This window comes from Haliotis rufescens, unplaced genomic scaffold (genome assembly GCF_023055435.1).
Source record: "Haliotis rufescens isolate VD_foot unplaced genomic scaffold, xgHalRufe1.0.p SCAF_4, whole genome shotgun sequence".
NCBI lineage: Eukaryota > Metazoa > Mollusca > Gastropoda > Lepetellida > Haliotidae > Haliotis > Haliotis rufescens.
The window spans coordinates 9,764,179-9,791,200 of record NW_025964112.1 but is presented as its reverse complement, the minus strand read 5'-3'; the positions used below and the strand labels follow the sequence as shown (position 1 = coordinate 9,791,200).

Sequence of the window (27,022 nt, the reverse complement as noted above, 5' to 3'; positions counted from 1 at the left end):
TCTTTATCAATTCAATTTATCACTTGAAGGTTGATGGTTTGAGAGGTTTCAGGATGGGACAGTTTCTAGAAGGCTGGCTGAACCTGTATAAGTGTGAGTGAGTGAGTTGGGTTTAACGCTGCTTTTAACAGTATTCCAGTTACATCACGGCATGTAAAGCTTAATGTTGGAGGAAATCCTAAAGTCATGCAGGTTTCAGACGTTTACCACTTCGGTGAAACCCACGAGCACAGGTATGGTGCTGACAAACCTAGAAACATAACCGGGGCGAACCAGGCTTCGAACCCACAATCAAAGGTTTCTGGCGTGCCCAAGAGACGCAACTCTGCACAACCTATATAAGAGCAATGAGGAGTCTTATCTACTTGCTAAGTGCAGAGTTGGTACCTTTTGAAAACCCCGAATTCGTGCCAGTTTCCACACTATTCCAGATTCAAGAACAGAGACAGGCCTCTTACAAGACAAAATTCTGTATATTTGTAAGTGCACTTACATTAACTGTAGGCCTGTGAAGATACGGGGTAGAATAGGTCTTCAGCAACCCATGCTTGCCATAAAAAGCGACTATGTTTGTCGTAAGAGGCGACTAACGGGATCAGGTGGTCAGGCTCACTGACTTGGTTGATGCATGTCATCGTATCCCAATTGCGTGAATCGATGCTCATGTTGTCAATCAATGGATTGTCTGGTCCAGAATTGATTATTTACAGACCACCGTCATGTAGCTGGAATATTTACTGAGTGTGGCGTCAAAAAACAAACAAACAAACAACATTAACTGTAGGGCCTGCTATTTGTTGCTACTCCCACTTATTTTACCCATTGTATTGCCTTTTTGTTTGTAAACCTAAAACTGTGTTTAAACATAATTTATTGATTACTCATTGACACTCAGGCGCCCCACTCATACCCAGTTACGCAAAGGAAAATAGTTCTCTGAGTATATACAACATAATCTAGAAATATGTCAACATAATTTCATTTTCTGAACAAATTTACAAACAATATTTGGGATAAATCAAATCTTAAAAATAGGTTACAGCAAGGTGAACAAAAATATAAACATGGCCTCGATGCACCGAGGCGAGGTCAACCTTCAAGAGCGGATATATGACGTCATATAAGTTTGTAAAGAGGTGCATTTCGAGTCGAACGGGAGCATGAGGACGAAATTTATACTTACTGCTGTTGAAAATGATGTTTATGAAGCAGTTATGGAAAACACCCCGACGCGTGAAGCCTCTCATGGCACTAGCAAATTGGGAATATCACCGATTTATGAATGTGTTGCTTGTGTTTGGATAATCGCAAACCAATTTGGACGATGCGGAATGAACTGGAGGGGATTGAACGGAGGGCTCTGAAACTTGTGTGTTTTGTGTTAATTTTCAAAGTCAGGATGTGCTGTATTTTGAATTTGGCATTTGTCGTGTGTGCTGTAATACTTTGCTTAGCTGGTGTCTCTTGTCACCTGAGATGGGCCTACTGGCTCCATTTCTGTGCCCCGTCATTCCTCATGTGCCCCCGCTTCTCGGCCTAAAATGCACGGAGAAGGTCGGCCAACTCAGAAACCGGAATATGGTAATTCCGTCAACGGATATTGTTTCCGATGACCCCTCGGTAAAACAGGTAGGCACAGGGGTTTTTTTATTTCATTTTCTTTCCTTACCATTATATGTTTTATGGTTTCTCAAAATCTTGGATTTTTTTTCGATACGATAGTGAATCGGGTTTTAGTTTGGGATTGATCAGGAGCAGTCGCTTTGATCTGTGTCAGCAGCCACATATGAGCAGGGTACGACATTGTTTTCATTGGTGCTAGATTCCTGTCATTTCAGAAAACAAGGCATCAAAGTCATTATCGCTCATTAAATACATCAATTTCATTCACCTCAGTAATTTTACAGAATTCATTTTCTTCACTTGCGTTATTAGTATTGAAAGATCACCATTCCATATCCAAATCACCGTGAGGACAATCCATTTAGTTTCATCTGGGCCTAGAAGCCTGCCGACATTAAACACCAGAACCAAAGCATTTATTTATTTTTAAGTCAGACGAATTTACAAGGGAAAGGCCAAAATACTAAATTAATTATCCTGATAAATGCACGGAGAAGGTCGGCCAACTCAGAAACCGGAATAGTAGATTTCTAATTCCGTCTACGGATATTTTCTCGTCTCCGATGATCAATCGGTAAAACAGGCAAGTATTTTTTTTTTTAAATTTATGTTTTATGGTTTCTTCAAATCTTAGATTTTTTTCCCCGATGTGATAGTGAATCATGTTTTAGTTTTGAATTGATCAGGAGCAGTCGCGTTTGCTCTGTGTCAGCGGCCAAATCTGAGCAGGGTACTAAATTTTTCATTGTTGCTAGATTCCTGTCACTCCTGAAAACAAGGCATCAAAGTCAATATCGCTCAATAAATCAATTTCGTTCACCTCAGTAATTTCACAGAATTAATTTTCTTCACTTGCATTATTAGTATTGAAAGATAGCCATTCCATATCCAAATCACCGTAAGGACAATCCATTTTGTTTCATGTAGCAGCTTGAGGACATCAAACACCAGAACCAAAGCATTTATTTATTTATTAGTCAGATGAAATGTTACAAGACCAGGCAAAAATACTAAATTAATTATATTGCTGATAAATGCAGGGATTAAAAAGAACATAGAAAAACGAGTTGATCATAAACGCCGATCAAGAATTCGGGGAAACCCCGGAAAGTAGTTCCGGCAAAACTTCACACGATCAATTTCACAAAACATTTTGGGTGCGTGAACTCCAAATATCAAATCACGTGACTACCCATTCAGCCAATCAGCATGAAAGAAACAGTGTAAACTTCAAAGTATGAAATTATTTAAGAATTGACCTTAGTTTGGCCCTCACGCTATGAAGGTTCATACTCCAATGAACTCACACAAAGTGAAAGTCAATTCTTATAATTTTTTTATCACAATTTCTTACCTCAAAGGAAGATCTTAACACAATTTTATTCAGTAAGTGTGACTTCATGTTTACACTGACAGCCATACAACAATCAGCAATATCGTGGAGTAAAATAGTTCCTTAAAAAGAGAGGTGACATATGGATGCAGAACTTGCTTTTCAGAAACATCTTACGCAGCACATGTGTTCAAATCATATCTTCATTCGATGAGAAAGGTCTGTAAAGAACTACCTCAGTAAATCAGTCACAATGACAGCGCGTCGTAATACATTTACATCAAGTACATGACATCAAAATGGCTGACACGATAAATATGATGGGAGAGATTTCCGAAGTTGTTAATGAAACTGTGGCGGTTACATGTGTCAGTCATCATTGATCAAATTGGCGATCATTGAAAAGTGAATAAAGATGCATCAAACAGACACTAAGGTAAATTCATAGATTGCTGGAGACGGTCAATGTCAGCCTAGACACAGGTCGCGTCGATACTACGATAGGTTAGATGTGCATTTCTTCGTTTGTTCATTGGGATAGGCCGTAGCAAGGATATTCGTGAACAATCATGCAGTCAAGCTCTCTGACATTTCTCAATGTATACTGAAACGCTGAGACCAAGAATAAAGGTTCTAAATGATCAGAAAGAACGCTTATGTATGTTTTCGTGCAAGGGAATTCCTAGGGGTTTCCCCAGGATTGTGGAAGTAGTCCGTCAGTGTTTACGTCATTTCAAGAACATGGTCTCGTGAAAAACGTATGAATGTCAATTTCGCTGTCATGTGACCGACCTCTCATCCAATGGAAAAGCCGTATATCGTGTAAACTTCAAATTTAAAATTATTTCTGCATGTACCTATTTCTGGGTTAACCTTTGCTTTTCAATTTGGAAGTCAGCTTGGTTTGTCACAAGGAAATTGTTTTGTCAGTGAGGTGAAACCCTTGAGCATGGTATGGTGCTGGGCACTGCTGGCAGACAAAGGAACCATATTAAGTTAAAATCTAGCAACAAGGTCTGGAGTAACTCCAGGGAGCTACATTGTGTCTGTTGAACACAAGTGGCCAGGATTAGACAAACCGTGGCCTCGACCAAAAGTGTCCAAGGGGTAATCTTCAATTGGCAAGGTTTTTGTTTAAAAAAAGAACTTGGTTAATATTTACTTTGATATTTGGCAGGACACATATATTTCTGTTTGAAAATGGCCAAGAACAAGAAATGTTTTCAGCATTCTTAATTCTGAAATGCAGTGATTATTGAGTACCATATATTTCTGTCTGAACGCATGACAGTCTGACTGATCTGGAACATGCACACCTGGCCATATTTTAAGACCATTCAACAAACCTAGAGCAAACAAACACAACGGCGTGTTGTTAGACCTGACAGAAATCCTAAACAAATACCCCCAAAATAAAAGTAGAAAGAAAACCATATATCTGATAATCACTGTGTTGACTCCAAAACGTAACAAACTAATATATATCACAAATACGCAAAATATCAGTGTGTAGATAAGATTTATGGATGAACAACTTCTTTATTACAATTAGGAGAGATGTTTCGGTGTAGGTCCTTACACCGTTATCGATCCTAACTGTAATAAAGAAGTTGTTCATCCATAAATCTTATACTTGCTTAGTACTCCAACTTCTAAATGCCTCTCAAAGAAGTTAAAATATCAGTGGTTGAACAAAACAGTTTCCTATGTGAACTACCGGTACCTCAAGCTGGTTTATTCATTAACGGAAGAAAGGTTACAACCATTCCAAAATCACAACCCTATACGCCATACAATATGTTAAACTACAGGACTGGCATGACCATCTTAGAACACACATGGCAACCTATTTACATAAATTTTGTTAAAATGGGAAAAAAATTAAACATATTAATTTATCCTCATCTACCACCAAGAATTTTTCCACAAAAATCTGTAAACCAAGACATAAGACTGTGTCACGCCATGGCCTGTTTCCCTAATCATCTGGAAATATAAGAGGAAAGTACGTGGAAAGGTGCTGATCATTGCCATGCCTAAAATGCCTGCAATGCCTCCACACTGGCGGAACATCCGAGGTGCTGAATGAGGTCATTTATTCCACACTTAGATCGTTCCGTATTCCCCAAGCAGAAACCACCTTCAACCTGAAGTCATTCCATCAATTGTTAACAGGTGATCTTGGTTTATTAGCTGTGCATAGCAACTGTCCTGATTCCAGAAATATGGATGATTCTGTTAAAGCTTTAAAAAGTGGATTCTATTGAGGCTGTAAAGCATATTTCTTGCATGATTCCAGCAAAAGATAGATATTTGTGAGATTACTGAAGCTGGTGCTCATTAGTGGAATGCACCTGATCAAGAATGGTTAACCCTTGGCGCCAGTGTATTGAGGGATTCCATATACCATTATTACATACTTCTGACTTCTGACTTCTGGCTTGAGTATGTAAGACTTATAGAACGGTATCTGTTCTAACCTTGACTCTTTTGATACTTCATCCTGTCTAGGGCAATGTGTAGCTTGTGCTGTTAGAATAGGGGAATGGGATGGGGAATTGGGGGTGGGGTGGGGTGTTTGGTGGGTGGTGGAAAGAATACAAAACTGAAGTAAGCACCGAGCAAGAGATAACGAGTGTGTTGTTTGGTTTGATAAGTGTGTGTGTCGGGTGGGGGTGGGGGATTCTAGGATTTATAGGATAGTGATGAAAATAAAGTTTGCTGGATATTATGAATGTCTGGAAAAATATTAAAATTGTTCCTCTCTATCTTTCAGAACAAAAGTTGCATGTCTTCAAGCAGTGAGAGACATATTGTATTATGCTTGGATATATGCTTGGACCCCCAATGGAATATTAACAGGTTGGTCCCTATAATCATTTTGAACAGCACTTCAGATGTATCATGGCATATGAGATAAAAGCTGGCCAAAAGCCAAAACGTTTGCAGGTCTCAGAACATTTTGCTTATTTGGTGGAATCCATGAGAACAGTTGTGGAGCTGAGAAACATAAGATCATAATCAGAGTCAGCAGTAAATGAAAACACAATGGAACTTTCATCTGTAGAATCAATCAGCCAGGTTAGTCTGGACCCTGTTCCTCAAAGCGATATTAGCGCCACAACTGTTAAAGTCTATCTTAAAGAATGGCAGTTATGATTGTTTTAGTGCTTTTCGAAGATCGCTGTGTGGAATGGGGGGTTGGTACACAGGATAAAACCAAAGACAAGAAATGATAAGGGGCCATTGTGGCCCAATCTTCCCAAGGCAAGGGAGTTAACTGACTTTAAAAGTCCAGTTTCCACCCTTGCCGAACAAGACTCCATCGTAGCGCCACCAGTGGCTATTAAGAGTTATGTCCCTCCTATGCCTCTCCTATTGACCAATCAGATTCCACCTCTCGTATCACTTGCATTTGCTTCAAACAAAATGGCGGCACCCTGTCAAGACGATCTGATCAATAATCAAGATCTATAATGTGATAAAACGGGTCTTACATTGCCAAGTGCATCAAATCACGTGAGCACCTTGATTAAAAACATGAAAAGATTTGGAAAATATCTGTTGACAACTAGTTGGTGGTGCACATGCTTAGCAAATCCTGCAATCGACCGAAATCTGCATGACAGTTTATGAACCGTATTTCGATTTCGTTGCATGATTGTGATTGGACCAGCATAGACTCGTTAGTCCAGCCAAAATGTAACTCCATAATACCAGCCTATTTCGGCAAGGGACTTTCATAGTCGGTTAACTCACTTGCCTCGGGAAGATGATTGTGGCCCATGAGATCTGCATAATTTAAGAAATGGCGATGATGTAAGATATGTACATATGAATGAGAATTTGATTTTGTTCATTTCAACAATTGCATTTTTTGTCATATATCAGCACTAAATGAATAAGTAAAGCATGTGACCGAAAAGTTGAGTTAAGAGGTTCTTAGATTATTTTCCTGACATATGAACTTGATCAAAGACATTGATTGTTCATGCTTGACATATTACAGATCAGCCTTTTCCAATCATTTCAGACATTCCTATATATTTGGTTATTGGAGATGTCCAAAACTTGCAAGTGCAAAAAAGACGAATTGTGTGATAGGCATTTCTTAGAAGTTGAAGGATGACAAAGTAGACACAATTAATGGATAACAATTTCTTTATACTATTTTAGTGACATTTTGGCATAGATCTCTATACCTTCAATCTTGCTTGACAACAGTAAAGACTACAGAAACGTTGTTATAATAAGACTAATACAGTAGTACATGAAGATAGAATAGGTCTTCAGCAACCAATGCTTGCCGTAAAAGGTGACTATGCTTGTCGTAAGAGGCCACTAACGGGATCGGGTGGTTAGGCTTGCTGACTTGGTTGATGCATGTCATTGATCCCAAATACATCGATCGATGCTCATGTTGTCAATCACTGGATTTTCTGGTCCAGACTCAATTATTTACAGACCCCCGTCATATAGCTGGAATATTGCTGAGTGTGGCATTAAACAACAACAAACAAACAAACAAAACTTTGTAAATGACAACACATGTACAAGTCTTCTAGAAGAATTCATCAAACCAAGGACGTACATAGATCTGTACATCCGTGATCCAACCAAAATGTCACTGTTAATGCTTGAAATGAAACTATAGACTACAAACACTTGATCTGACACACATCTGCTTGTCTGGGTTACTGGAACAGTATGGCCAACATTTGTTAAATTTTCGTTTAATTATGTTCATACTTTCTCTTACATAACTTGCTGCCAAGAGGAGTGTCATGTTCTGTAACTGTTTTCCAAGGCAGTCTGTGTGGTGAGGTCTGCCGACAAGTGTTCCAAAGCTGTCAAAACTGGTAAAGGAGCCGACCTTCACTCCTTCCCAATGTCTTTGTGACATTTCGTCACGCTGGCTTTCGTCAGTTAACACGCAGGTTTGGTAATCACTTTTGATATTTGATAATTTCACTCAGAAACTGTCTCACATAATCAGGGACTATCTCAGGAGAAAATCAATTTGGATATTTGTATTTACTGGCACTGGTTGGCACTGGGGATGCACATTGTGTGTTCGTGTTTCAGACAGATGCCTCCCCAGTACCCGTGAAGATCCAGGGTAGAATTGGTCTTCAGCAACCAGTGCTTGTTGTAACGAGGTGAATAATGGGATTGGGTTCATTGATTGGTTGATGCATGTCATCATATCCCAATCGATGCTCAATGATGTCAATCACTAGATTGTCTGGTCCAGGCTTGACTATTTACAGACCCCTGTCGTGTAGCTGGAATATTGCTGAGTGTGGCGTTAAACAACAAACAAACAAATCTTTGGTCAATCTTTCACTAAATCTAAATCGTGTAGCAAAAACTTGTTAATCCAGACCCTCTCTGGACTGAAAACCTGCATTCCTGACATACTGTTGGGAAAATTCATATTTGTTTGTTTGTTTGACGCCACACTCCAATATTCTAACATGTCTAATCGGTGATGTCGTTAGACAAGAGTCTTCAGCCCTTCTCTCACTCGAACCTTAAAAAAACCTAACCATTTCAATGATCAGAACCGGGCAACCATATCATCAACTAGACACCAGGTCTTTATCTATTAGAAAAATGAAGCATTTCAATGATTAGAACCAAGTAACCATTCAATGATTTGACATCAGGTCCATGTGCTCAAACCTATACATAATGCATATACCAAAATATTAGTTCACATAGTCTTATGTTAGGTATCCAATCAAATCTAAGTTAATTTCTCTAGGCTACCAAAGGTCCAATTAACACCAATATGTCCATCTTTCTACTAACTAGGTTCCACTAGAGATCCCTCAGCATCAGACTGACAGATGCTAATGAGATCTATCATCAATACCCTTGATGACTCCACAATGTTGGAGCTTCCATTCCTTATACTTGACCCACTTCTGGACCTAAGTTGGCTTTGTCACTCAGGCAGAAGAACTGGATTCAAAACTCTCTGCCATTCTCTTTCAGAGTCAGTCGTATGGAAACGTTTTGCCCTGTGTATGCATTACACTGATACAGCAGTTGAACTTGATCAGATTACTGTCTTGAATCAGCTGTCGCTGTATTTATCATGTGCTCGGCCATCTGTGTGTGTTGATCAGGTACTTAGTATCTTATCTTCATTTTGTGCAATAGTTAATCAAGCAAGAGAGGATGCCAGTTCCTCTTGCAGTCCCCAGGGCATATATTTAATAAAACATATGTAATTAAACCAAGCCTCAAAGTTTAATTTTTTACCAAGTAGCCATATAGCTACAAGTTGTTGTTTTTCCAGGTAGCCAGTGGTAAAATCAAGAAGTCAAGCCAATATTGTAGGTAGCCAAAAGCATTTGAAATTATCTCTTATCAAATAACTATTACATGTTCAAGTCATAGCACTAGTCTTGGAAATGTATATCAGTGGAAACTGCACTTGAGTTTTGTTATTTGTGACTCAAACAAAGATGCAATTTATGTTACTGGATGACATATAGGTATATCCTTGCTTATCCAATATACTATCAACTAAAATAATATACTAATTGATTAATAAATTATGTATTTCAGTTCATTGTTGACTTTAGGAGGAATTATTTGCGAGTACAATTAGTAGCAGACATGTTTATGGCTACCTCTGAATTTTAGACAGTAGACAAATTGAAGTTAAGGTCGCATTGGTGTCCATTTTAGTCATAACTTTAGGCCTGTCAAACAATAACCTCATTCTATTCTCATTCCCTTCTCAGCTATGAGCCCATAATCTACTCCTTTCAGCTCTGAAATTAAAAGACTGGAGGTTTCCTTAATAATCGAGGGTTCTTTTATAGAATTATTTCAATGTAATGTATTTCAATGGGTGAGTGAGTGAGTGAGTGAGTGAGTGAGTGAGTGAGTGAGTGAGTGAGTGAGTGAGTGAGTGAGTGAGTGAGTGAGTGAGTGAGTGAGTGAGTGAGTATATCATGGCGTGTCAGCTCAATGTGGGAGTAAAGCCTGAAGTGATGCAGGTCTCAGTCTTTAACAACTTCGGTGAAACCCACGACAAACCTAGGATATGCTGCTGACAAACCTAGGATATGGTGCTGACAAACCTAGTAAGATAATCAGCACGAACCATGATTCAAACCCACGATCATAGGTTTGTGGTTCGCCCAAGGGAAACAACTCTGCACAGCAAATTATACAACTGGGCCACCGCTTCCCCCAGCTAATCTCAGTGTTTCAGGACGCTGGGCCACGAATCATCCTTTGTCCGAATGTTTTCAGAAACCTACAGTGTTACAAGGCTTCAACACTTACAGTGCAGCAAAACAGACTTACACGTTCCACGCTGGTAATAATTCCAGAAACCAAAGCAAGACAACACATACCAACGTTACTTCTGAACACACTTTGAACAAATACATCATTACTGGCTTGTCAAATTCTGCTCACTGCCTGCTGCACGTGTTGCGTGTTACACATATTATTTAGCATATGCACCTTTTTTTTTGCACTTTTCTGGAATAGATTCAAGAATAACAGTTGGCTTTGGCAAAATTGGGAAAAATTTAAAATTTAGTGATCTTGAATGACATGTTTGCTGATTGTACCAGACAGAATATGCAATGACAAATGCAAGAACCTGTTATTTTTTAATTACCCAAAATATTAATTTTGACAGCTATGTCAACATGTGCCTTTTACAAAAAACAAAATGATTGTGAACAGGTTTTTTTGTTGAACAAAGAACACCTTTCTGTGCTAATCTATTAGCGGCATTAAAGAAGAACACTGACCTTGTTTTTTCTAAACCTTTTTCCGCTACTTTCTACGCTGTTTCTACATTCCTAGATCATCATACCATCAGTACCGTATTTCCTCTATTAACCGTCAAGAATCAAACGCCAACCTCAATTAAGCGGCAGGTAGTTTTTATGCAAGGAAGTCTAAAGGGTATACATAAATAAATATCTACGCTTGAGCATTAGTGGTCATGAAGTTTCTTCAAATAATTTTAATATTTATGAATGTAAATGCTTATATCAAGGCTGTAATAAGTTAATTATTCATTTTTCATTGCTTCCCAAAATACCCTGCTTCACATGATTTTAATGTACCTACATACAAAACAAAACTGTAACAAGTTCACATGGATACATGTGACAACATTTGTTTAAAGGTCTCTGTGAAAGACATATGTCAGTTTATAAGTCCATTATTATCCATCATGTTCATCAAGACCTGATGTTTGTGTTCCAACATACTCCCTTCCGGTCTCTGACTTTATTATATCTTTCTAGTTTTCAAACACACTTTGAAACAAAAACATAAAAATCTCTCCCAAGCAAGTCTTTGGCAAGTCTAGATTTCTCCGGTTTCTGATTGGTTTATTTGTTTGTTGTTTAACGCCGCACACAGCAATATTCAAGCTATATGACGGTGGTCTGTAAAAATAATCGAGTCTGGACCAGACAATCCAGTGATTGACATCATGAGCATCGATCCAGGAAATTGGAATCGATTACATGCATCAACCAAGTCAGTGAGCCTGACCACCCGATCCTGTTAGTCGCCTCTTACGACAAGCATAGTCAGTCGCCTTTTACTGCAAGCATGGGTTGCTGAAGACCTATTCAACCCTGGATCTTCATGGGTCGGGAGGGATTAACATGAGTGGGTTAAATAACAACAGAGGGATAATATTGTAATGCGATGGACAGAAAACACGTGATACGGGAGTCAATGAAACACAAAGCCAATTAAACAGGATTAAGTATACATAGGTAGAATGGCTGGATTGAGGAGATGAAGCTATTGCTTAATCAGTTCATATAAGTGGGTCGGATGAAATAGCCTGGATCTCTGTTGATTGATGGCTATAATAGTATATTTAAGGAGTTGTTATACTTAAATTGTGTATACATTGTCATCCATCAACTTCTAAGAAATGACTATCGAACAAAACTAAATTCTCAAAGTAAATGTTGGCTGTGAATAAATCTTGAGTCTAGTTATACATATTCTACTTACCTTTCTGCTCTCTCTCTCTACCCTGTTAGAGACAATTCTGAGATAATTTTCTTAAATGAAATTCTGAAATTTGAAGTTTACGAAAGTACTGTTTTAACTAATATAAAATTTTCATATTATATTTGAACTTGAACCCTACACAGCATACCTTTAAACATGTTTCACAATTTAAATGTTTTCAATTAACTGAAATAATAATGCTATGTACAGTGTGAGTGTTGTTCCAATAGTACACATACAAATGCACCTAAAGTTTGTGTTCTTCCCTTCAGCAGTTGTGGTTTTATCCTAACAGGATAAACAAAAGAATAACACGTTACCTCTAAAGCTCCTCATAAATAATTGTGCTGGAAAATGCTCCGATTTTTTCAAACCAAACATGTTTACATGAACGTCACGCAGTGGCCTACCAGATGATACATGTGCCATTGGAAAATTAAGCACCTAGTCTCCATGTTTGGATGTCATGAGAAACAAATTCACACCTTTTATAATGTTTTATCATTCCAAACTGGCCTCAACAGGAGATCACAGTGTCTTATCATCTTAAACTGGCCTCCACAGGAGATCATAGTGTCTTATCATCCCAAACTGGCCTCCATAGGAGATCATAGTGTCTTATCATCCCAAACTGGCCTCCATAGGAGATCATAGTGTCTTATCATCTTAAACTGGCCTTCACAGGAGATCATAGTGTCTTATCATCTTAAACTGGCCTCCACAGGAGATCATAGTGTCTTATCATCTTAAACTGGCCTCCATAGGAGATCATAGTGTTTTATCATCCCAAACTGGCCTTCACAGGAGATCATAGTGTCTTATCATCTTAAACTGGCCTCCACAGGAGATCATAGTGTCTTATCATCCCAAACTGGCCTCCATAGGAGATCATAGTGTCTTATCATCCCAAACTGGCCTCCATAGGGGATCATAGCGTTTTATCATTCCAAACTGGCCTCCACAGGAGATCATAGTGTCTTATCATCCCAATCTGGCCTCCACAGGAGATCATAGTGTCTTATTATCCCAAACTGGCCTCCATAGGAGATCATAGTGTTTTATCATTCCAAACTGGCCTCCATAGGGGATCATAGCGTTTTATCATTCCAAACTGGCCTCCACAGGAGATCATAGTGTCTTATCATTCCAAACTGGCCTCCATAGGAGATCATAGTGTTTTATCATTCCAAACTGGCCTCCATAGGAGATCATAGTGTCTTATCATCCCAAACTGGCCTCCAAAGGAGATCATAGTGTCTCATCATTCCAAACTGGCCTCCACAGGAGATATTGCTTGGGTGAGATCAAGCGATAGCTTCTGGGAGATATCATTACAATGAAATTGCAGCACAATCAAATTTGTAGATAAGCTTTTACGCAGGGGTTTGATTTTGATTGGTTATCGACAATTTTTAGAGAGTATTCAAATTTGAGGGATACTGACCTCCTGATCACGTTAGTCGCCTCTTACGACAAGATAGTCACCTCTTAGGGCAAACATGGGTTGCTGAAGACCTATTTTACCCCGGATCTTCATGAGTGTTAATTTGGAACTGATCACTTAAGCTTGAGATTTCAAAAGTATAAATAAATCAAAACGAAATATGAATTTAGTTTGCACTGACATTTAGAGTTTTTACAGTACCTACATGACAACAGTAAAAAGTGCAAGATGTGCAGATTATGTACCCCATTTCAGAGTGCAGACATAAATAAAGGTTCATAACATGCTCGGTCACTTGACACAGTTTTGTTGTTTGGTGCGTGGAACTGGGCCAGTCAGTCACTGCGATTTACCACCGTGAGTTTCATGGCAAGGATGTGAATGAGAGTTATGGAACAAATATATGTAGCATCTGCGAGGTGCTAATTGATGGGGACATACATGCTGTATTTTGTTACACTGGCAAGCATCCGTCACTTTGATGGGGAATGTGTGTGGCTGCTTCATTGTCTTGCCATTCAGTGATGATGGCACTTCTATCACATTATGTTGATGAAAATGATCATTTCATTCCAGACTTTCAAAAGAAGGTTTAGGCTTCTTTTTTCAGGGAATATTTTAAAATTCAGCTATGACATTTTTTCTCCAACTTGTGAGTGAGTGAATCTTATTTTCAGCCCCTCAGCATTCTGGTCTGTGAGGTGAGGTGAAATGGGGTATAACGACGCATTTAAGCATATATACATATAGTATTTACACCGCTTTTAGCAATATTCCAGCAATATCACGGCAGGGGACAGCAGAAATGGGCTTTACATATTGTACCCATGTCAGGAATCGAACCTGGGTTTTCAGCATGATTAGCGAACGCTGTAACCACTAGGCCATATATATATATATATATACTCTTCAAAAAAAGAAACTTGACATAGATGTAAAACCACTTTTTGCCAACTATCTAAAATAATTACATTAAATGAGAACCAAATAAGTCAAACAGAAAGATGATGTGTCTATAATTTGCGAAAACACATGCAAAGCACATAAACATAGCGTTTGGGGATCAATTTTACAGCTTCATCCAAATGCAACCGCCTGTAAAAAACGTGCAGCACAGGATCCTGCATTTAGGCATGCAGGCCCCCCTGCTGAATGGGTATAAAAATCCACATCAACGGCTGTTCATACAGTCCTTATAACGGCAGTAGAGGCGGTGACAGAATGCCAAGACTGAATGCAGCTCAACGGAACAACGCCATTGGGAGATTACAAGCTGGAGCAACTCAGGAAGAAGTGGCCAGGCACTTTGGCGTATCCAGACAGACAATCTCCGCACTGTGGACCCGATACAACAACACCAACAGAGTTGACGACAGACCAAGGTCAGGAAGACCAAGGGTGACAACCCAAGCACAAGATCGATACATCCGGCTGCGTCACCTCCAAGACCGCACTACCACAGCCACGTCTACAACCACACAGATCCCTGGGGTAGGCAGAATATCAGATCAAAGGGTACGCAACAGACTGAGGGAGGCTGGACTTTTTGCACGAAGACCTGTTCGACGTCATGTATTCACCCCATGTCATCTGGCGGACCGTCTGCTTTGGTGCCAACAGAGGGTTAGATGGGCACGTGCAAGGTGGAAAAATGTACTGTTTACTGACGAGTCCTGTTCCTACTCACACATGCTGATGGGCGCGCACATGTCTACAGATGTCGGGGTGAACTTTACGCCCCCAACTGTGTGCAGCAGGTTGTCCCATTTGGCGGCAGGAGTGTCATGGTATGGGCCGGAATTCATCACGGTGGTAGGTACGCCTCTCGTGCATGTTGCAGGTGCATTGACAGTTGTGCGTTACAGAGACTTGATCCTTCAGCCTTACGTTCTTCCTCACGTCAACGTTCATGGCGGACAGTTCCAGCAGGACAACGCTCGACCGCATTTTGCACGTGTTTGTCAGGACTTCTTACAGCACAACAACATCCAGACATTACCTTGGCCAGCCCGGTCACCAGATTTGTCCCCGATTGAGCATCTGTGGGACGAGTTGGATCGACGCGTTCGCAGAAGGAATCCACCACCCCAAACACTTCTGGCGCTTCTTGATGCACTTCAGCATGAATGGCAGCACATCCAACAGCGTGTTATTGACAACTTGATTGCATCTATGGGTCGTCGGTGTCAAGCGGAGATTGATGCACGTGGTGGGCACAACCGATACTGACATTTTCTGTACCCCTGTGACATTAACTGTATCGTGTACGTGTGTCTGTCTAGGTGACACAATCAATGTTTTTAACATTGTGTACATTGATCTTCAAACAGTGTTTCAATTATGGTTTCTGTCTCCCATTTTGAAACAATCGCATTATATTACATTTTGAAAGTCAGTGTCAAGATTCTTTTTTTGAAAAGTATATATATATATATATATATATATATATAGTGTGGGTGAGGTGAGGTGAGGTGAGATTATTGCACTTGTATTGCAACGTACAGGCACGTGCATGATGCTGTGTGTCTGTGTGCATCTCTGCTTGTACTACTAGTCTGGACTAATGCCAATTTTATAGTACTGGCCCAGTGAGACACATGCCACAGTTTAACATAAATACCCCTCTCAGACACAGTATACTGATTCCAAGCCAACAAGTCCCCTTAACACTGAGCACAATTTTTTTACTTCCTTCTGCCTTGACTGTTAACAGCAACACACAGCGAGAGTGCAGTTGGTTGATGATTGAGTGTATGGGCAGGTGAGAGGTTTAGTGGTTGAGTAATTGAGGGGTTTAGTGTTTGAGCAGGTGAGAGGTTTAGTGTTTGAGTAATTGAGGGGTTTAGTGTTTGAGCAGGTGAGGGGTTAAGTGTTTGTGCAATTGAGGGGTTTAGTGTTTGAGCAGGTGAGGGGTTTAGTGTTTGACCAAGTGAGAGGTTTAGTGTTTGAGTAATTGAGGTGTTTAGTGTTTGTGCAAGTGAGGGGTTTAGTGTTTGAACAGGTGAGGGGTTTAGTGTTTGAGCAAGTGAGGGGTTTAGTGTTTGTGCAAGTGAGGGGTTTAGTGTTTGAGCAATTGAGGGGTTTAGTGTTTGAGCAGGTGAGGGGTTTAGTGTTTGAGTAATTGAGGTGTTTAGTGTTTGTGCAAGTGAGGGGTTTAGTGTTTGAACAGGTGAGGGGTTTAGTGTTTGAGCAGGTGAGGGATTTAGCATTTGAGCAAGTAAGGGGTTTAGTGTTTGAGCAGGTGAGTGAGTGAGTGAGTATGGTTTTACGCCGCTTTTAGCAATATTCCAGCAATATCACGGCGGGGGACACCAGAAATGGGCTTCACACATTGTACCCATGTCGAGAATCGAACCCGGGTCTTCGGCGTGACGAGCGAACGCTTTAACTTGAGCAGGTGAGAGGTTTAGTGGTTGAGCAGGTGGGAGAGGTTTAGTGGTTGAGCAACTGTTGTTCAGATGAACAATGTAATGTAATCAATTGTGACGTCATGAACAATGGATGATGCCATATCGTATTTTTCTGAACAATGAAGCACTGTGACATCATGTGGCTTCAAATGACCAATCAGCATTGAGAACTGCTAAAATGCACATGTGCAAATATCGTTATTTATTACACACAATCATTCTACCCTTATGGTCAATATTAAGCATTTGGTCGTTGTGTTATTCGCTACTCACGAAATGAGTTATTTATAGTGCTGATACACCTTTACACTCAGTACACTTGGTCACCTATAAAACTTCAAAATGTCCAGTTCGCCCCGATTATGTTTCTAAGTGTGTCAGCCCCATACCTGTGCTTGTGGGTTTCACCGAAGTGGTAAACGTCTGAGACCTGCATCACTTCGGGCTTTCTTCCCATATTAAGCTGACACTCCTTGATATAACTGGAATACTGTTGAAAAAGCGGTGATAAACCCAACTCACTCACTCAAAATTCATGAATATTAAGTTTATCTCAAAATTTTGTTGTGCAGATCTGCATATTCACCAGGTCACACATTACAAACATTAAACCCCTTATTTAAGATTACAGTCAGCTGTTGTGACAAGTATTGGATAGTGGGGATCTATACTGCCCCTAAATATCTACAGGCGCTCCTCGTGTAACAGGCAACATATGCTAATAATGACCATAACACTATTAACCTCAGGACACAGTAATCTGTGCTTAATCAAACACATGTGTATAGCCTGCAAGCCCAGTATTTATCTCTTACTTGTAGTGTCTTTCTCATCCTGTGAGTTGCGGTGAAATGGGGTTTAATCTTGTGTTCAAGATTATTGCACTTACATAGCAACTTTCTTGTTTGCATGCACCTGCTGGAACTAGTGAGGATGAATGTCAGTTTTATAGTACTAGCCCACGCTATGCCATGCCACAGTTTAACATAAATACCCCATTCAGACCCTGTATACTGACTCCGAGGTGACCAGTCTTTGATTTATCCACTTAATATCAAGCACCAGGCAGGGTAACAATAAGTACCATATTTTAACTTCTTTTGGTATAACGAGGCTGGGGATCGAACCCTCCCAGCTCAACTCTCTGGGCAGAGCCTCTATCCTTTCTAAATCTGTATCTTTAAGAATAGGGAAAGGCAGAGGAAGACAAAGCATCTATTTAACAAGCATAATTTGTTTGTCATATTTTCTGTTTCCATAACTACGGTAGTGTTCAAATTGCCTCAAGTGTCTTGATTTGTGAAAACTATCACAAGCATGTTGACTAGACAAGTACTTTTCCAAACCAGCACTCCTGTATTTTAACTATGCATCATCTGAATAAATAAGTTTACAGCAAACCATTTAAAAAATTATTTTACCATAAAACAAAATGGAGCATTTCAAGTTTGTTTTTTCCTTGAAACCATTTTGCCTCTTTAACCATTTAAAAACGTCTGCTGCAGACATTACAGTGCACTCATACCCATCAACAAGGGGCCTAAATCGGATGGCATTTTCTTTGTCCACCTGAATTGCTTAACGCCATCAGGAAATGCATGCACAGACAAGACATGTGGGCATGCTGGGAAGCGTCAGTGTAGATGCACTTGTTGTCTAGGTGATTGGGCTCATTTCTGTAACACTTGCTGTAATTTATTGTAATGAGGACAGCCGACCGTGATACCTTCAGACAGGTATATGGCGGTTCAGGTTGAAAAACCAGTTATCTTGCATCAGAGACTTGAAGAGACAACACTAGTTAAAGGGAAATGAAGACTTCAGGGCTATTGTTCTTTAAGTCAGTTACACACAATTAAAAAACAGATATCCACATAGTACCTTGTCAGTCTACTTGACATACTTCCCTAGTGCTGCAGTAACTGAGAATGCATCATGAGCATACTGCAATAGAAGCTATTAGTCATGCAACAAACAACATGTACGTTTTTATTGTTAGAAAGTTGGATGAGACTAGAGCAGGTCTGCTGGTATGGTTTGCATGGAATAAGCCTTTAGGCTTTCCTCACACATCAAGCTGACACACTGGGAAACTGGAATACTATTCAAGGTGGCGTTAAACCCAACTCAGTCACTTAAAGTCAACTTAAATTTTGTGGCCAATTTGTTGCATCTATCACAGATGCAGCCTGGAATTAAAGAAACAAATGACAGGTCACTTTACCACAATAATGAGTGAGTGAGTGAGTGAGTGAGTTGGGTTTAACGCCACTTTTAACATTATTCCAGTTATATCACGGCGTGTCAGCTTAATGTGGGAGGAAAGCCCGATGTGATGCAGGTCTAAGGCGTTTATTACTTCCGTGAAACCCACGAGCACTGTTATGGTGCTGACAAACCTAGAAACATAATTGGGGCGAACCGGGATTCGAACCCACAATCATAGGTTTCTGCCATGCCCAAGGGACGCAACTCTGCACAGCGAATTGCGTCGCCTTAGTCGACTGGGCTACCCATGCCCCCACCACAATAGTGAATGTGAGTACACAGCACTGTATCACAGGTACAGGGCCTTCTTCGAGCATTTGGTAACCAATTCTAGTAAGAACTATTTTTATATTTTTAATAATTTATTTCAGGAAATGTGAAAAAGAAATAAGTTGGCCTCAGATTTTACAGATATAATGTTTGGTTGATGTGCTGGATTTTGAGAACAATGAGGAGCGGGCCACTCATTTAACCGTGGAATCCCCGGTAGACACTAACGACTAGCAGGGACTAACGACTAACTGATTCTGACCTGGAATCCCAAGGGTATGCCCACATCTAGCATGGGGGGACCGATTCTGCCATGGAATCCCCAGGAGACACCAACTGTCATTGGAAGACCGACTCCATCCTGGAATGCCCAGGTAACACCAACTACTAGCACTGGGGGACCAATTCCACCCTTTAATCCCCTGGAGACACCAATGACTAGCATTGCATGACCGATTCCATCCTAGAATCCCCAGGGGACACCCACAAGGACCAATTCTGACCTGAAATCCCCAGAGGACACCAATGACTAGCATTGGAGGACCAATTCCACCATTTAATCCCTAGGGACACCAACAACTAGCATGGGAGGACCGATTCCACCCTTAAATCCCCAGACACTAATGACTAGCATGGGAGGACCAATTCCACCCTTTAATCCCCAGACACCAACGACTAGCACGGGAGGACCGATTCCACCCTTTAATCCCCAGGAGACACCAATGACTAGCATTGGAGGACCAATTCCATCTTGGAATCCATAGGGGACACCCACAGGTAGCATGGGAGGACCAATTCCACCCTGGAATTACTGAACACCCACAACAGTAAAGGGGGCCGATTCTGTCCTGGAACCCCTAGGGGATACCTAACATGTGGGATACAGACACCAGCATTCTGCAACATCTGCTCTGCACAGTGGACAATCCCATGACCAATCCTGAATTTTTCAAAGGAATAATTTTTAAACTCATTTTCCATTTGAACAATTTTCATTGCACTGCTTCATTGATCCCTATCTCACCCCAGTGGCAATGACATACACATCCATTTAGGATCCTTTCATTTAGCATATCACCCATCACACCATCAAACTGTGGTACACTAATTGCGTTCATGTGTAACGGAAAGAAATTCCCAAGTCTTGTAACAGGAAGTGTTTCCATATTATGAAGTGGTCAAACAGGAAAATTATTCCAAAGGATATTATATCACCTGTTTGAAGATATTACACTGATATGAGTTCACAACTTAGTTTAATGTTAGGAAAACAGTTTCTGAAGGAAACAGCTGAGAAGTTAATTATACAAATATACATTAAGGGTTTTTTTTGGTGAATAAGCAAACAAAATTAATTAGAACTTAATGAAGTAAAATACAAGACTTTTAGGGACCCAGAGTTAAGAGATTGGACAAAAATAACCAAACATACAGCTCCCTGAAATGAATATTGTTGCACTATAGATCAGTGTTCAAAGTTACCTGTGGGACCTCGCTCTCACAAAATAATGCTGATAATGCAAAATAATTGTACACTGATCCATTGAACCATTTATAATTATGTCGGACTGGCACTATACAGCAAAGAGTGTTTGGGTGATCCTGACAGTCAGGCTGATTAGGCTCATCATCAGCTCAGGGCCCTATCACCCTTTACACGCAGCCCAGACAGCAAATGGGACTTCTCCTAGTCGAATCCACCGAGAACTTTTCGGAGAATGTGAAGACTCCCCAACCTTGTACCCAGCCTGGCATTGTATGTATGCAATCATCAAAATATAATAAAAGGCAAAATAGATAGTTTTCTCTCCGCCAAGCTATAAAAAGGAAAGAAAATGTTTCTCAAGCATCAGCACATCACTTTAAACCCTGCATGTCATTTTTATCGGGACTAAGAATATTTTCCAAATTCCACACATTACACGAAGCAGATCCATGATCTGTTATCCATGCAATAAACACGACCAACACTGACACTGTATTAAAGAGCTTAGTTCAAAATGTGCCCAGTTATGTTTTTGGTATTCTCGGTGGGAAAAAAAAGAAGTTATATTTTACGGATAATGTCCAAAACACCTGGGCCTTAGTGTGTGTCCATGCACAATAAATTATCTTATCTCATCACCTAGTGAGGGGCGGTCAGGTAGCCTAGTGGTTAAAGCGCTCGTCACGCCGAAGACCCGGGTTTCATTCCCGACATGGGTACAATGTGTGAAGCCCATTTCTTGTGTCCCCTGCCGTGATATTGCTGGAATATTGCTAAAAGCGGCGTAAAACCATACTCACTCTCTCACTCATCACCTAGTGCATCTATCCAGCGATACATTCCATGAAATTATCATCCCAAGTCTTGTCCCACTTCTCAAATTTGAGAATGTTTTTGAATTTGATAAAAAGTCAGCATGGTCTTAACTCGTGACCTTGACACACAATCTTCTATTTGTGATCATGAAAGCGTGAACATTTCATAAGCTTTGTCACACTGATGTCTTATCCCGTTGTCACCCTCAACATGACATACCTTAATCTTCAGACGAGCTGTAACTTGTAATCCAAGCTCGGTTCTCGATGTGTCTGGTGTAGGAGACCATCTCTTGGCATGCAGCTAAAATGTAACAAGAGGTTGCTTTACAAATTCTATGAATAATCTAAATCTGACAGATTCTTGTGTGAATTTCAATCAACCAAAATGTCAAGTCATCTTACATGGCATTTTAATTCAGTTAGTTGATGTTTGAAGTTTTTTTTTCTGTGGGAAAAAACTCACATGTCCAGATAGATGCCAATCAAACAGTCTGGTAAGATAGCTCACTTGAACATGCTGTGACTGGCTAGAAAGTTGCTTAAGTGGTGTAATACCATACACACTGATGACAGAATTGAGTTAAAGTGAGTTAAACTTATTATGGTACATTATTTAAATGTTTACATGTTCATAGAGACAATCAATAAGCTTTAAAAAACAAGCATGAAATACTCATATTCCCTGCCAATATGACATGTGCAAGCCATGAAATATTGTATGGTTTTCAATATCTTCAAGAAACAAGCACTACCACCATTTTCAGTCTAAGTCAAAGTATTTACTATCGAAACTCAAAAAATCAATTTTTAAAAAAATTCCAAACGATCAATAGGCACTAGTTTACCACTAAACCTATCTATGTGCCAAATGTGTTAAATAAATATTGATGCTGTTGACGTGGTCCCAGTAAAATTGACTGAGAGTGGCTTTTTTGATTATTTTGGACCCATCTCTTTTAAAAATGGTGCATCCGCTTTGGCTTGACAACCCAAAGCTTTAACCACAAGGCTATCCTGAGGCCTTCTTCCATGCATAACTATAAGGCAGCGCAGGCTTGACGCTGGTCTCTCATGAGCAATGACTAACCCAATAATGACTGCAGATTTAAAAATCCGTTTTACCGCAGGAATATTACTGTACGACATGCCACATGTACATATATTCCTATCGTCAGCTTACTGTGCATTTCACAACTGCTGCCTTTTTGAAGATGTAAACAAATAGCGACATTAAAAAATAATAATGATGAAAATGATACCTTACTCTAAATATTTGGTTGGTGCATGGAACGAATCTTCCTAACAAATTCACATTCAAGCGGCCTTGAACGATTTATCAAAGCCGCGCGTCCGTTGCAATTTGCACGTGCTGTCATGATCATTGTGGTATTTTTCGACAGAGGTAAAATATTGCCTCTAAACCTTAAGAAGACAAGGTAAATATCGCTAACAATATATATCAATATTTAATATGGAACGCCATTTGAGGGCAAACGTGGTTATTCTGAGTCGGAATAAATATAGTATTGATCATGAGTGAGTGAGTGAATTGGGTTTAACGCCGCATTTAACAGTATTCCAGTCATATCGCGGCGTGTCAGCTTAATTTCGTAGGAAAGTCCGAAGTGATGCAGGTCTCGGACGTTTACAACCTTGGTGAAATCCACGAGCACGGGTACGGTGCTGGCAAACCTAGAAACATAATCGGGGCGAACTGGGATTCGAAACCACAATCAAAGGGCTCTGGCATGCCCAAGGGACGCAATTCTGCACAGCAAATTGCTTTGCCCTAGACGACTGGACCACCCTTAACCCCCGTTTTCTCAAGAGGTTCGAGTAAACATTACAACACATGTTCAAGTATTTATTTTTCAAGTGATTTTATGGCACGAAAGACGTTTTGCTCGCACCTGTTTCCCTCCCAAGTGATGTTCAATGTTTTTAATTTCAGTATGCCCCAAAGTTAAAATGACCCCGTAATCTGAGAAGTTAAAATAACAAATTTATGTTTTCGTGCAGTTATTTCTGGACTATTCCCGTTGCGAGAATCAGTATGCTTAGTACTATCAGTTTCCAATCTGTGGGTTATCATGAACCGGGGCTGTGGAGTGGCCTGTCGGTTAAAGCGTTCGCTCGTCACTCCGAAGGCCCTGGTTCGATTCCCGACATGGGTACAACGTGTGAAGCCCTTGTCGTGGTGTCCCCCGCCGTGTAGACTAACATATAGTCTCTGAAATGAACATATCGTACAGAAAAAAACAGTTGTTCAGTTATCTTAATAAAAATCTAATAAAAAGGGAGCCCAGTGATTCTATTCATTTTCTGATACTGCAGTAATCTAGACTTGCCAAACATTATAGACTTGCATGGGCTATAGTTGATATAAATGTATCAGGGTCTGTAAGACAGACTACCCGCCGTGATACTGCTGGAATATTGCTAAAAGCGGCGTAAAACCATACTCACTCACTCACTCACTCACTAATCATGAACTGCTGGATGGATATCAGAAGCCGCAGTTACTGAAGAAGGGTTATCTTATAAATGTAGTCTTCTTTATTCTCTAAATGCGAAGTGTCGGTACAGGTGCCAAAGGCATCATTTATTATAAAGGTTTTCATAACCTGTTTATATCATAATGTCAATAATAATATAGTGAACAAGGGTTGCCCAGTCGTCGCTGTGCAAAGTTGCGTCCCTTAGGCGTGCCAGAATCCTGTGATCATGGGTTTTAATCTCAGATTCTGATTATGGTTCTAAGTAAGCCAGTACGAGTGTCTGAAACTCAGCAGAGTAAACCAGCACATTAAATAAACTGTACGCGCAAACATTTTAGCTGAAGCAGGGATACATAATCTTGCAGTATAAATTACAAAACACAACCAGCCAACCAGACGCTTTTACTGCTTTAAAGGAGTTCCCAGAGACTCGGTGGTGATAGATGAAGCCTACATTTATCAGGAAATTATCAGCTTGTAAAGCATCTCTGCGACTACACGTCATACACCATTTGAAAGGTCTAATCTTACTATTTATAGATATGAAAGTTATGTTTATCCCATTACTTAAATAATGCTAAATAAATCATTACTTAAATGAACTGCAGGTCGCGACTAACGGTTTCAGGTGGTCAGGCTCGCTGACTAGGTTGATGCATGTCATCGTATCCCAATTGCATGGATCGATGCTCATGATATTAATCACTGGATTGTCTGGATTAAACAACAAACAAACCAAAGATGCTAATTTGAAAATTGAAGACAATAATTTGAAATTTCTATACATTTTGTTGCAAAGTCAAGATACCATGTTCGAAATGTATGATACCGTGTTAAAGTTTTAAGTTTAATATTGCATAAAATTTCAAAATTTCAAATTAGTATATTGAACTGATAACATAGTATCGTGAAAATTTCAACACAGTATCTTGTATGATCAAAATAATATCTTGAAGTTTCAAGGAAAAAATTGATATAACCCTAATGGGCTTCCGTAGTTTGGGTTTACCCAGAATGAATTATTTCTAAGGAGCTGTAATAATGCGAACTGCGGAAATAGCATCTCGACTCTCCAAATGCCCTGTCGGACCAGCAGCTCCACATAAGTAGCTTCCACATCAATGGTCTCCAGGCAACAAGGTATCAACGATGCTGCTTCTTTATATATATATGATTGCTTGTTTGTTGTTTAAAGCCCCACTCGGCAATATCCCAGCCATATGACGGCGACCTGTAAATAATCGAGTCTGGACCAGACAAACTATTGATTGATATTATGAGCAACGCCGAAAGGGCACGATAGCACCCAATCAACCAAGTCCTACGACACGCATAGGTTGATGGTGGCCTGTTATAACCCGGAATCCCCTTAATGAAACACACAATTACAATTTGAAGATGAGCCATTTATGTTCTAATGTATGAATGATTTAGTTGTGTTTTGTACTTGCATAGTTTAAATATTCAACTGTGCAGCTGGGACAAGGGACTTCAGTTATGACGACACTGCCTCATTACATTTCGTAATATCCAGGGTAGAATAGGTCTTCAGCAACTCATGCTTGTCGTAAACGGCGACTATGCTCGTCGTAAGAGGCGGTTAACGGGATCGGGTGGTCAGGCTCGCTGACTTGGTTTGATGCATGTCATCATATCCCAATTGCGGGGATCGACGTTCATGATGTCAATTACGGGATTGTCTGGTCCAGACTCGATTATTTACAGACCGCCGTCATACAACTGGAATATTGCTGAGTTCGGCGTTACACAACAAACAAACAAAAAACATTTCGTAACGAGCAGGCAGAAATTCATCACCCTCGATTATCCAGTGTTTAGTGTATGTCCAGTGTATATTAATTATAGAGTGTGTGTGTGTGTGTGTGTGTGTGTGTGTGTGTGTGTGTGCTCTGCCCTTTGAGGGTGTTCCGTACAATAAATATCTTAAATCTATGGGCTTGTCTCTTCATAAATAAACCTCACACGACTCGCGTCCCTGGAACTGGCCCCCTCCCCCGGACCACCACTCAACCTTCAAGGTTAATTGTACACGGGTAACATATGGCCTGACTGGGACAATGGCGCACGTGTAAGGGATCCGAGCTCTGTGTCCGATCAAGCAAGGCCGGGCTCAGTGTATCGGAATGTTGCTCCGAAAGCGTTGCGATCGTGATCACAAGAATAGCCAACTACAAATTATCGTTAATCCCATTAAAAGTCAATAAACAAGTAATTACAGTGTGGGGAAGCATGTTTGTGCATCTGGAGCGTCTGTTTTGCAATGTGGTCTTGACATAGTGTGTCGGTCACTCAAAGGAATTAGCACATTTTTTTTGTGCGTGTGACCAATGTGACTGTTTCTGTCATTGCCGGACTGATGATATTTACGAGCGCTGGACTGAAGGTGAATTGACTTCGTGTGTAGTTGTGTATGGAGGTTTCGTTACAAGCCGGTGGGTAGGAAAACCAGTCAAATTAATGGTTTAGCAACGTGTCTATTCTAAGCTTCACCGACAGGTGCGCTTCCAACTGACTCCGAAGCAGTGAAGACAACTTAATGGATAATTAGTCAATGCGTAGGTTTGGGTTTCAGGCTAAATTGCATGTAAACACGCGGCAAGAGAACCTGGAATCACGGAGCAATTTGTTCGATCTCTCCCCGTTCATATTAACCAGGTTACTGTTTGACTGCAATGCATGCTAATCGACCCAAATGACTGCCGAAAAAGACTACCTCTTGCAGATTGAGCGAGTGAATAATGTGTTATGTCACGGCTGTTTGTAAGTGACCGAGTGTGGACCATGGTCCCGTTCCACAAAGCGATCTTAGCGCTACGACTACCGTAAGCTT

At 40.3% G+C, this 27,022-nt stretch overlaps 1 long non-coding RNA gene across 1 annotated transcript in view; it reads right to left on the bottom strand.

Annotated features, from left to right (window-relative positions):
* LOC124135806 overlaps positions 1-23,022 on the bottom strand; it is a 68,008-nt gene extending 44,986 nt beyond the window's left edge. Inside the window, exons 1-2 of the long non-coding RNA XR_006861268.2 lie at positions 22,933-23,022; positions 21,891-21,974 (exon numbers count right to left, since the gene is read on the bottom strand). This is a non-coding gene — a long non-coding RNA (uncharacterized LOC124135806). The remainder of the gene's footprint in view (positions 1-21,890; positions 21,975-22,932) is intronic.
* Positions 23,023-27,022: the final 4,000 nt, after the last annotated feature.